Source organism: Rousettus aegyptiacus, unplaced genomic scaffold (genome assembly GCF_014176215.1).
Source record: "Rousettus aegyptiacus isolate mRouAeg1 unplaced genomic scaffold, mRouAeg1.p scaffold_m13_p_4, whole genome shotgun sequence".
Classification (NCBI taxonomy): Eukaryota; Metazoa; Chordata; class Mammalia; order Chiroptera; family Pteropodidae; genus Rousettus; species Rousettus aegyptiacus.
In genome coordinates this window covers 5,397,629-5,410,941 of record NW_023416307.1, presented here as the reverse complement: position 1 = coordinate 5,410,941, position 13,313 = coordinate 5,397,629, and positions in this window count along the sequence as shown.

Here is a 13,313-nt window from a genome sequence, read left to right as displayed (position 1 = left end):
AGGCATTCATTCTCCCTCCACACCCTGAATGTCACCTTTAAGCTGGACTCAGGGGCCTGCGAATGCTCCTGATTGCTTGCCCTACAGGTGGAATCGTAGACTGTCACCGCCGCGGCATAGCTATGACCTTGAAACACCCCTCGTTGGTCAAAATTATGCTCTGATGTGAAAAGTCAGGGTATCCTTCAGCTGAGAGCACGTGACTAGAGGGGCACGGAGGAGCCGGTGGGGTGCCGGTCACGTTCTGTTTGGGGTTTGCTCAGTGTGGGGCACCTCACAGAACTGTACACTTACGCCAGGGGCACATTTCTGTGTGCATGTCAGACTTCGATGCAAACCTCGTCCTGTTCTTTCTTTAACACAGAGACCCTGATAGGCAGTGGGAAAATCAAGTTTAAGGGTTTATACAGAAAAATACAAATGCTTGTTTTAAAAAAGGATTTTCTACTCTGTCGCGGCTGTGGCCACGTGACACCTTTCATGAAAAACGCCCCGCCCCTGGGAGTGTGTGTGTGTGTGGTGTGGTGGGGTCAAGACCACAGTCGCCGGACTGGGAGGCGGTGGACGGGGTAAACTATTTGCCATTCCTGAATGCTTACATCACAGTGACAGGGAACAGCTTGTACCACCACGAGGGCCAAGAAGTTCCTTCCTCCTTGTGTATGTCTCCCTAGGCCTTCTGGTTCAGTCTAGACAAATATTGACCTAAACACAATCACGCAGAGCCACTCGCCCAGTAAATATTTGTCCGAGCTACAGTTCTGGTAGAGCTGACCCCAGTCCCCATCAACTCCTGTGACATTAGAGACTGAATCCGCACCACCCGCCCCCCCCCCCCCCGGAGGGCCACAGCGTTTTTATTTTTGGTTCATTCTAGAGCTAGTCAGCTTTGAAGATGTCTAAATCTGGAGCAAGAGGGAAATCATGTGGATTTGACTCTTTAAAAAAAAGAAGAAAAAAAGAAACAGGTGCTTTCGAATTTCAATATGCCAGAGCCGGCATTAAATAAATGTCGATAAATAAATGCTCATACTATACGACTGGCATTTTTTTCTAAGGAGTATTTTCTAGGGAGGGGACAGATTTCACCACCAATTCTGACCCCCTGCAATGCAAAAGAACATTTAAAGTGTTGGTTCAGTTCTATGGGCAACTGAGCTTCTTCCTCGCCCCACTAGACAAAGGACTCCCCACAGCCCTGACCGGTCAAGAACACAGATTCTGGATGTTTCTGCCTCTGCAGGGGGTAGAACCTTCTAGAGGATATTTAAGAGATATTTTGCATATTCAAAATCTTTAATTTATATGTCACTTTTGCCTTTTAACTTTAGTATTGTTTTCTCCAGCATTTAGGGACTTTAATGTCACCGTCCGTCTCCAGGGAGGTACAGAGGAGGGCTCACGACCTTTGGAACTGGAGGACGAGAAGACAAAAGCCAGTGGATTCAGGAGATATTTAGAAAGTAGAATGCGCAGGACGCGATTCGTTTGTGTAGCAGGTTGAATGGTGTCTGCTATGAGCCGAATCGTGTCCCTCTAAAATTTATATGCTGAAGCCATCGGGTTTAGATGGGGTCACAGGAGTGGGATTGGAGCCGTTAAAAGAAAAGCCATCCAGAGATCTTGCTTCCTTCCTTTCTCTCTCCCTGATGTGAGGGCATGGCCAGGAGGCTGCCGTCTACCAGCCAAGAGAGCTCTCGCCGGACGCCTAATCTGCCAGCACCTTGATCTTGGACTCCCCGGATTCCAGAACCATGAGGAAAACATTTCTGTTGTTTAAACCACCCAGTTTGTGGCATTTTCTCATGGCGGCCCAGACTAAGACAGCGTTCTCAAAAATATATGTCCACTAGAAACCTCAGATGTGACCTTCTTTTAATTTTTTGATTAATGACCTTTGCAAACGTAGTTAAGGCAAGAATCTCCACTATCCTGGATTAGAGTAGATCCTGCAGCCAATAGTGAGAATCCTTGTAAGAGACAGAAGAGGAGAAGCCACACAGAGACACGGGAAGGGGCCACGGGAGGACAAGAGGCAGAGACTGCGTGACGCCTCCACACGCCAAGGGACGCCTGGAGCCACTCGCGTTTGGGAGAAGGGAAGAGACAGCCATCCCCCTCAGCATCGCATGTCCTCGAACTTCAAAAGCATGATGCCGAGTGAAAGAAGCCAGACACGAAAGGCCACATATTGTATGACGCCATTTACATGAACTTTCTAGAAAAGGCAGAATTACAGAGACAGAAAGCAGACCGGTGGTTGCCTGGGGCTGGCGGTAGGAGTAGAGATGGGTGCAAACGGGGAGCAGGGAACTTTGGGGGCTGATGGAAACTTTCAAAAACGGGACCGTGGTCGTGGTTCACGATTGTACACATTTATGAAAAACCACCAAACTGTACCCTTACAACGGCTAGATACTATGATGTATAAATTATATCTCAATAAAATCGCTTTATATTTAAATTAAGCCAATTCATTCCAGATGTTTGGAGAAGAATAACAAAACAAACCTAAGGAAAGCAGTGGGGAAATGATTAAAAAGGATAAGAACGGAATTTAGAAACCAGGAAAACAATAATGCTAATGATAGTTAAGAGCTGATTCCTTAAAAAAGAAAGAAAGAAAAAGAAAAAGAAAGTGGATAAACCATTAATTACCCTAATAAAGAAGTAAAGAAAAAGGTATACAAAATAAGAATTGTTTGTGAATGAAATAACAATAGATACATAGGGAATCAAAGAAATGATTCCTTAATTCTTCTGCTCGATTCTATGCGAATAAATTTGAAAATCTTGACCAAATGAATGATTTTTTAGGAAAATATAAATGACTAAAAATGACTCTAAAAGAGTTAAAATACACACATATAAATAAATAATCAGTTACCAACGAAGATTCCGAAAAACTTGCTAAAGGGTCATCCACCTGGAGAAGCATCTGGTTCAGACGGTTTCGCAGGTGAGTCCTACTAAACCATTACTGACGAGAGAACGCTGTTTTCATACTGCTCTAAAGCATGAAGAAAGAAGAAAACTTCCCAGTTTTTCTGACGAAGCTGATAGATCAATGATAACCTCACCTGGTAAAACCATCACAAGAAAAGGGAAACCCAGACACCAGCTTCGCTTATGGATAAAGATGTAAATAGTCTAAATACAATATTAGCCAATAGATCCAACAGTGCATTAAAAGACTAACATGCCACAAACAAAGATAGTAATGCCAAATATGGAAGAATAGTTCAATAGTGGGAAATCCATTAACGTGATTTACCACACGAGTAAGTCTAAATGAAATGTGTTCATCTTCACAGATGCTAGCCAGGTCTTTGTTCAATTTCAATTCTATCCTGATTTTTAAAGTCTTGATAAATAAGATTACTTCTTTAATTTGCTAAATTAAATCTACCTAAGGTCAGAAACTAGACTTATGCTTAATGGCGAAACACGAGAAGCACTTCAACATAGTCAGAAATAAGAAGCAAACACCTATTATCACCACAGTCATTTAAGTTGTTCATTAAGGAGTTATCCGATTCAATCAAGCAAGAGGTACAGACACTGGAAGAAAAAGAGGCAAAAATGATCAGTGGCTGTACGATTGGAAAAATGAAGAGGATTAAAAAACCATTAGCAACAGTTGGATAATTTAGTAAGCTGAGTGGGTACAAAATAATACAAAAAATTCAATTTCCAACAATCTAGACTAACAACTATAACTTTGCAAATATCATTGAAGAAAAGATCCCACTTACAAGAAGCACCAAAAAGATAAAACACCCAAGAGTTCAATAAGATTCATACGAAGAAAATCTAAAAAAGAGGAATAAAAAGGAAGATTCAACTAAATGCAAATGTTCCCTATCTTAGACTTGTGTAAAGATGACAATTCTTTCCAAATTAATCTATAGCTTTAGTATAATCTCAACGAAAAGAGCAACAGAGGTTTTTTTTTTATTATTATTGTTGATATTGTTCTGTCTTGTTTTGAGAACTGTGCCGACTGCCAACTATTCTGAGCCCATTCTCCATTTGTGAATGATCTTATTCTTTTCTTTTCCAAACAAAGGTTTTGAGGGCCTTGCCCCATTCCAATTGACGTGGACAAGCTGAGTCTAAAATATATATGGAAAACTGAACACACAAGAACAGCCAAGACAATTCCAAAGGAAAAAAGTAATGACATTTTCCTGTAAGATGCTAAAATGTATTATAAAGCTATAGAAATTGAAAGCACTTGATCCTAGCATATAAACAGGCAGACAGATCAATGAAACAGAATAAAGTCCAAAAACAGACTTAAAAACTTTCAGGAAAGTAGTATAAAATAAAGGGGGCATTTCGAATCAGGGGAGAAAAGATGGGTTATCTCATAAATACATAGGATGACTGGGTAGACATCTAGGAAGGAGTAAATTGGATCTCTACTTTGACATTCACACCAAAATAAATTCAAGATGGAGCTAAGTTATAATTTTTTAAAGCATGAAAGAGCTTGGAGAAACATGAGAGATTTATTTTTATAATCCCAGATCATGGCAGTCTTTCCAAGCATGACATAAAAGTCAGAAATCATGAAAGACAAGACCGATCAATCCAATCACATAAAAATTAAAAATGTCTTTGTGGCTAAAACAAAAGGCTATCAACGGACTCAATAAATAAATAAATGATAAACTAGGGAAATCATTGGCAACACACATGATAAAGTGTCAAATTTCTTAATATTCCAAAGGCTTCAAATGTTAAGAAACAGGTGAGCAACTCAACAGAAAGATGACCAAAAGACATGAACAACGAGTCACAGAAAAGGGAGCACAAATGTTTTTTAAACAGATTTTTTTAAATGCTCATTCTTATGTATAAGTGCAAATTAAAATTTTACAGAAATGTCACTTACTGCTTGTAAGTGAGTAAAGATTATCTGTAAAATGGGTCTACCCACAGCGCCTTCACCACAATTCACAGAACAGTCAGAACAGTGCCTGACACATAGTGACAGCTCATAGAGGCCAGTTACTGTTAATTGGCACTATTAAAATTTTATAGCATACATATCTCTGATTGCTCAGTCATCCTCTAGGAATTTTGGGGATTTAGGCGTGAGCTATTTCCAGGACATAGTTCCGGGTCTTGTCACTGCCCCATTGTAATAGTAAAAGATTGAAAATCATCTAAATGTCCATCTAGAGAGAACTGGTTAAAGGCAGCATGGAAATCCACGCCATGGGGTCTTGTTGAAGCATTGGTCTATGCACCATGAGGAACAACCTTGAGAAAAACAAGCCGGATGCAGGTTGGTGTGTGTTGTACACCATTTGTATATAAAAGCTGGATATCCTTACATATGCATAAAATATGTCTGAAAGGAGACCTAAGAATCCTGTTCTTACCTCCTTTCAAATAATTATTTTTTAAAAATGTGTGTCTACCGCCTATTGAAAGACAAATCTATTGTCTGAGTAAAGAGTTTGCAGGGAACATATTAACTCTTTGCAGGCAATCAGCCGTTTCTGCTTAGAAGTTCTCGCTTTCAGACATTTTAAATCTGATTCCCCGGACTTTCCTCTCTGCCCCGGATTTGCATCTTCTTGTACGAATGTTCGAATGTTCGTTTGTGGAAGAGAAACGACCTGCCTCGCAACACAGAGAATCAATCACCTGAGGTGTGAAAACTGGACGTGCGGATTGCCCAGACTCTAGCCAAAAGAGCCTTTTGAAATTCAGTAATTCGTTCTCCCTTTGATTCAGGGCCGCCGGAGATGACCAGTTCGGTAATTCAGCGTAGGCTGCCCCGATGCTAACGCCAGCAGACCTGGGCTCTCTGAGCGCGCTGCGGGGCCCCCACCCCGCCGAAGGCAGGCTCGGGGACTCCGGGATTCTAGAGCGCGGGGCTCCACGGTACCGGTGTGCGCTCTGCCCCCCTGTGGCCAGAAGCTGCTATAACAACCAGGCCAGCGCCGCAGGGCTGCCGGGCGGGGGGTGGGGGGCGGGTGGGTGTCCCGGGGTGTCCAACGCAAGGGCTTTCCATAGAGAGCGCCGAGGAGACAACCATGTTCGCGTGCTGGAGCAGCACGCTTCTTCCTAGCACAACAATGGTCGCTATGTGGATTTTACGCATACACATACACAGCACGGACCTAATGATAGTTATTGATTCTTTTTTTTTTTTTTTTTAAATCAAATTCTGGTATTCTATTTTTAATCGACAAAATTCTTGCCAAGAACTAGGGATATGATCATCAGGTACCTGCCTCAGTCCGACCTCAGAGTGCCCACTTGCCTCTCACCTATGGCTCCTGTAGTTGGATGCCCCAGAATGTGCATCCACGGGGCCAGGCTTAGCAAGCTTGGCCACATAACCAAACATTCAGAATGGTTCTAGAACAGAGGTCAGCATCCTTTTTTTTTTTTTTTTTCTGTAAAGGGCCAGATGATCAGCATTTTTGAATCTGTGATCCATATGACCTCTGTCACTAGGACTCGAGTCTGCCTTTGTAACATGAATGCAGCCTTAGGCAGGTTGTAAATCAATATGACTGTGTTCCAATAAAACTTTATTTATAAAAACAGAGGGTGGGCCGGATTTGGCCTCTGGGCCATAGCTGGCCCAAGTCTGGTCTAGAATGTTCATCTCTGTCTCCAAAATCCAGTAAAATACTGTACGTCGTTGGCGGTGTGATGCTTCGCGGTTTGCTGTCCTGCACGGTTTTGTGCAGTGCAGCTGTGGGACGTGCACAAGCTCAGTGGCTGCTGTTTGCACAGTTAGCACGTCCACCGTGAGTCTGTTCCAAGTTCAGTATGTCCAGACATGCCGCTCCCTAAGTAAACGTATAACCTCGGTCAGCTGAGGGGGGAGGGAGGGGTCACATTGAATGCCCCAAAGTCTTTGATCTAAGAACCCAGCTCAAAACATGTAGCCATCGAATGTTCCCAGCCTCACCTGGCTGCATCAAAATGCAAAGTTTCCATACCTGCTTCAACCTCTCCCAAAGACCCTGTGAACCCAGAGCCCGAAGGAAACGTATCTTCTGCCTCGGTTCCCCCGGCCCCACGTGTGCCTCGCTCCTTGCCCTTGACCTGACTGCATGATGACGCTTTTCTCTCCTTTTTCTTTTCTCTTTTAAGGTAGGGTCCGCCCTTGAGTGTGTGCCCTCGGCTTCTTCCTGAATTCCTGACCGGAAGGGGTTCTGTTCTTTCAGTTCCTGGGGACTTGCTTAATAGTTGACACTTTGGGGTTTTTCTTTTTGTTTCTTTTTGCCACAAGTATCAGAAAGTCCATCCTTTAAAGTAAAACAGGCAGGAAGCTTCTATCTACTGTGTCCAGCATGTAGCTTTAGAAGGCGGTCTCTGACCCCTTCGGCCCTAAAGGAAGAGTCTTGCTTCTAATTCCCTGCTTCGGGCAGCACATGCGAGGATTTGTTATCATTTCATTTTATTTTTTATTTACGTATAGTTGGTATGCAATATTATATTAGTTCTATTAGTTTCAGGTATACGACATAGTGATTCAACATTTATGTACCTTACAATGTGACCACCCCACTAAGTCTTGTTATCATTTGTCACAATGTTATTGACTATTAGCCCCTTCACCTTGATCATCCATCCTCCCACTCCCCTTCCCTCCGACAATTGTCCCTTTGGTCTCTGTTTCTATGTCTTTGTTTTGTTTTGTTTGTGTGTGTGTGTGTGTGTGTGTGTGTGTGTGTGTATAAATGAAACCATACGGTATTTGTCTCTCTCTGTCTGACTTATTTCACTCAGCATAACATCCTCTAGGTCCATCCACATTGTTGTTAGTGGCAAGATTTTATTCTTTTTTTTTTTTCTTTTTTATGGCTAAGTACGTTCCATTGCATATATGTACCGCATCTTCTTTATCCAATCGTCTATTGATAGACACCCAGATTTCTTTCGTATCTTGGCTATTGTAAATAATGCTACACTAAACAGAGGGATGCAGGTATTTTTTTTTTTTTTGGAATTAGTGTTTTCATTTTTTTCGGATAAGTACCCAGAAGTGGAATTGCCGGGTCGCATGGTTATAGGACCCCCGCCTTTTCCTGTGGCTCCGTTTGCTGGCCACTCCCTGCAGTATCTCCATGTTTTCTCTGCCTCTTTTGCTTTTTTTGCCTCGTTAGTTCTTTAACACCTGCTTAACCAGTTCTTCATATTAATTTCTCTGTCAGCATAGAGAGTGAGGTTTCTGTTTTCCTTTTTGGACCCTGAAGGACCAGCTGCGATGATAGGCATGTTTGCCGAGAGGGGAGACTATGCAGTGAAAACCTCACTTGAGAAAAACCACGAATGGTTTAGAGCAGCAACTTCCACTTGGTGAGAACTGCCACGCATTGAGTGCTTATTAAGTGCCTGCAGCTGGTCTGAACCCCAGGCCCAGAATCGCTATAGGGAGCTGAATAGAATCCACGTCCACCCACCATCTCAAAATGTGGCCTTATTTGGAGATATTGCCGTGGCTGATGTAATTAAGGTAAGGGTCCCTATATGAGGTCATCCCGGATTAGGGTGGTGTCCTAAATCCAAGGACCAGTGTCCTTATAAGAAGAGGAAAAGGCCACGTGAAGACCAAGGCAAAGATCGGGGGATCACCTGGAGCCACCAAAAGCTGGGAGAGGCAGGAAGGGTGCTCCCCTAGAGACGTCGGAGGGGACACGGCCCTGCCAACACCTGGATTTTGGACTTCTGGCTTCAAGAACTGTGAGAGAATAAACCTCTGTTGTTTCAAGCTGCCGATTTGTGGTGACCGGTTATGGCAGCCACAGGAAGCAAATAGAATCGGTCACAGAATTCTCACCCACCAGCTGTGTTTAAAAAGTAGTCTAGAAACCTGGGTCCTTGTCTATGCATCTCCTGGATTTTCCCCAAAGAAGGCTCATCCTCCTTTCTTCATGTGACCTCCGGGCCATTCGCTGCCAACTTACCTCCGAGTCCCCTGCCCTGTCCCCGGCGGAAGCCCCCCTGACCTGCGGTGCAGCCCAGCCTAGCTCAAGTCTCTGCTTCCCCTCTTAGTGTGTCTTTGGAACTGTAAGCGAGTGGCCTGTTTCTGAGAATTGTCCAGTGTGAAGGGCTCAAAGGCCAGCGGAGACAGAGGGGCTGGAGCAGGTCGGGGAACCCGGCCCGTTTTGAGTGAGCCCTAGACAAGTAGCAATTTCCCTCGTTCTTCCTCCCTGTGACGGAGTCTGATGGGGGCGCCCAAACAGTCAATTACCCAAACTTGCTGATCCGTTTCAGGAAAGCAGCTTAGATTTTTAACCTCACACGAGGCGAAAAGCCTTGTTCTCCCTCCCTGTCATGACTCTGCAAGGCCATCGGGAGGCACGAAATTGCTCCACTGGGTCACTTAACATGCCCCCCTGTCCCCTCTCCTGGGGGGCCCCAGCGGGGACTGTGCTTGCAGGGCCGTCCTGTTTGTGGGCCGGGTTGCTGAGCATCGTCTGCACTCAGTGGCAGGTGTGGGAGTCTCAAAGGAAACGAAGGTCAAGGGCGGTCACAGAGCCCCACAATCCAAGTAGTGTCCTTTGAACACATTGGAGAAAGAAGCCCCTTCTGCCGGCAGCCACAGTCCCACTCATCAGAGACTAGTGAACTGCCGTGGATCTCAGTGAGCAGGGTGGGGCGCTGTGCTGGGCCATCGTCGCGCCCCTGGAGTGGGTTCTGCCCCCTCGGCAGCGGGGTGAGGAGGAAGCGCCCCGAACGTCAGCATCCCCCATGGTTTCCGGTCGGCTCCTTTCTGCATGCACAGCGTGGGTGGGCGCAGGACTAGAGCTGAGAGGGGCTTGGGTCTGGGTGAGACATTACTTTCCCAGAGCTGAAAAGGATGATAAAGAGTTACTTCTGGAAAGGGAAGGGGGACGAGCAGCCTCCAGCACACAGGAAAGGAGAGGGGGTCCCAGCTACCGCCGGAGAGCTCTGCGCGCCCTGCTCAGAGGCCGGCTCCGTAAGGTGCTTCCAGGAGACAGAGAGAGAGAGACAGACAGAGAGAGAGACAGAGAGAGACAGAGAGAGAGAGAGAGAGACAGAGAGAGAGAGAGAGAGAGCGAGAGCGAGCGCGCGCCTCAACGTGACCAGCAGGGGGCGGCCGCACCCCAAGTTCCTTCCTCTGCACAAGGGAGACTGGCGGGCAGAACCCAGCAGTTTCGGAACTACCTGCAATGCCAAGCTCAGCAATGCACGCGAGAGGCCAACTGCTCTCAACCTCGGCTCCTTTGTGTACTTTGATTGGATTTGCGTTGTCCAACGAGCCTGCTCACTCAAAGACGTACCCACGCCCTGCCAATCCGTTCACAGCTCTCTGCACGTTTGCTTTGCCCCCAAGCGCTCAGAGCCTTCGGTTATCTCCCGGAGTCTGACTTAGTCCCTACGTCTCACTCGTACCCGTGGAGAAGTCATCTACTGATGTGCAGGAGTCTGCACTCGGCCCGGCGTTGCCTGAAGATTCAAGGATTATGAAATCCCTGTTTCCTCTGCCTGTCTGCTTATTTCTAACTCTTGTGGCTACTGTCGAGAATGAGAGTCGGAGCCAGTCCAGAGGCAACATTTCAAACCACATTCTCATGGTCTGCAACTTGGTGCCATTTTTGGCTGGGTCTGCTTTCTCTGCCCCCCTTCCCCCGCCCCACCTCCCCCCACCTCTTTTCTCTTTTCCTTTTTCAGTGCTCTGGCTCATGAACTGGACTACCTTACGGCTCCTTAAGCAGACCTCTGGGTGTACGGTGCAGACGGCATTCGCACCCTTTTTGAGAATAACCCGTCTGATGGTACTGTTGTCCTATTTGAAAATGATCGCGTTAGCGTACACGAAAGAATCAAATCAGCGCCCTGGAGGGATCCCCGGCCCCTTGCCCTGCAATGTCCACAAAGTCGTTGCCCCCCATGGTCATCGGCAGTCACTTTCCACCTCCGAGCAGGCCTGTCGCTCCTTCCCCGCCTCGCGGGCCAGGTGTCCGGCAGCCCTTGGCCTGTCTAAGCACCAGGAGGAGGGTGAGAGCCAGCAGTTAGGGAAGGAGAGAGCTTGCTGGCTTCCCCCTTGAAGCAACCGATGGCCTGGGGTGTGTCCACGCTGAGTCTGCTTCCTCAGTGGTTCAGTGACAGTCAACATCACAGTTAATGGTGTCGTTAACCTTGATGGCTCTTCAAGGCCAACTGTCCAATGAATTGCATACCTATTCTGGAGAAGTTTTAGAGCTATCCGGAGCCAGGCAAGGGAACTCCAGGACCGGTGAGGTGTGAATGTTGGCTCATTCGCCCCAGGCCACGGTCAGCCCTCAGTCTCGTAGGCGGCTCAGAAGCCTAATTTGTCTGCAACGTAGTGGGTCTCTCTCACCAGGGCGGACTCCCACAACTAGCTCCAAGGGTCTGGGGGGCAAAATTGGAATTGCAATTTCTATAGTGACAGAGCGAGAGGCCTGACGTCCCAAAGGGGGCGTCAGATGAATGGCATGTCCTCTCGGTGCCAGGTGACGGCAGTCTGATGCGGCGTTTCATCGTAGGGCCGGGCCCTGTGGAGCCGCTGGCCAGGACCGCATTTGGGAGTGATCCTGCCCGCTTCTGTCACCAAGGGCGGCAGCCCTTTGGATGCAGGGTCCTCGCCCTGACTGCCTTCTGTCGGCATGGCTTGGGGCCAGCTGGGAGCCGTTCTTTCTCTTTAAAGCAGAGGTTATACATCGGAGGTCTTTGGGCAGAATTCAGCTCAAGGTCATATTGTTTGGCCCACATAATTATAAAACAAAAAAAAAAATTGAATGCGTTGCCAATATTTAAAAATCAGGAGATTTGAAATAAATATCCAGATTTCCAGCTGATTTTAAAAACCCACAGGTTCGACAAGATGGTGCCACATTTCCGGCGGCTGAAAACGCATTAAGCTGCGCCGCGGAAGCGCCCTGCCCGGGGCTGTGCTCTGCTGCGCAGAATGCGACCATCCACGGGCGATCTGACGTCCTTGTTCCCGAGCCCCTCGGGCAGTCTCATCAGAGCTCGCGAGAACCTACATCCGCTTTCTGAAAGTATCGTAGTGATACTCAGAGGTCACACACCACGGATCGTGATAAAAGGCTTCAATTTTTAAAGAAGATCTTATGAATACCTCGATAGGCATGTCGCCTTATCTGATGAACACATAAAATAGTGCATATAAAATATTAATCGGGATTCTAATTTTTAAAGAGCTCAGAACAGTACCCGTGCACAGCAAGCCCTCTATGTATGTTAAACCAATTTTTGAAACACGGTGACAAGCGTTTGAAAGTCGGCGGCTTGCAAGAGGTTTGAGGGGTGCAGGGAAGTGAGCCGAATGGCTGGTCCCTCGAGGGCAGGGAGGACTAAGTCTTCCCCTGCAGGAAAAGCCACGGGGGCTTCAGTGGGGCCAAGTGGATAAGGAGCCCGGTCCCGTGCCAGGAATATCACAGTCAGTGTGACACTGAGTCACGTGATGGGTCACACGTGCTTTGGGTCCGTCTCCGCACCCCGAGCTCCCAGCCTGCCTTTCCTTCAACACAGGCGACATGTGTCTGTCAGCAGAAACTCGCACGGGGCCATGGCGGGTTTTATGAACACCTGAGAGGGTGGGCAAAATGGAGTGCATGTGTGTATTTTGGGGGCGCGTGTGGGGGCGGGGTCATTAGCTTTCATCAGATTTTCAAAGGACTCTATGACCCGAAGAACCACCCACCTCGAGGACTGCACTAGTCCATGCCAGGGCTCCGCCCGGAAGGGCCGGGGTCGCCCGGGCCGGGTTGGTCCACTCGCGGAGGGCCAACGATGCCACGTGATGCTTTTCATGTACATCACGTGCAGGTTCGGAGCGGCTCTGTGTGCTTTAAATAGTCCCCCCTGTTCAGGAACGCCCGAGCAGGCGCGCGTTCTGGGTGTCGCCCAGGGCTAATGCTGCCCATGCGCTGTGGTGCCCTCGGGCAGGTCGCGCTGCCGAGGCCCCGCCCCAGCCCCCTCCCCGTCTCTCGTCTGCCGGGGAACCTTGTCTTGTGAAGGGAAGGAGGCCGAGAGGAAAGGAGCTGAGCCTCTGGGGTAGAGTGAGAGGCACCGTGTGAGTTTCTAGTGGCTGCCATAACAAAAAGTCCCAAACTAGGGGCCCTAAAACCATAGAAACGCGTCGTCTCACAGTCCTGGAGGCCGGGAGTCTGAGGTCGAGGTGTCATGGGGCCGCGCTTCCTTGGGAACGTGAAGCGGAGAACCCCTCCTTGCCTCTTCCGGCTTCCGGGGTGGCCATCAACCCTTGTGTCCCATGGCTGTGGCCACATCACTCCGGCCTCTGCGGCTGTCATTGCGTGGGG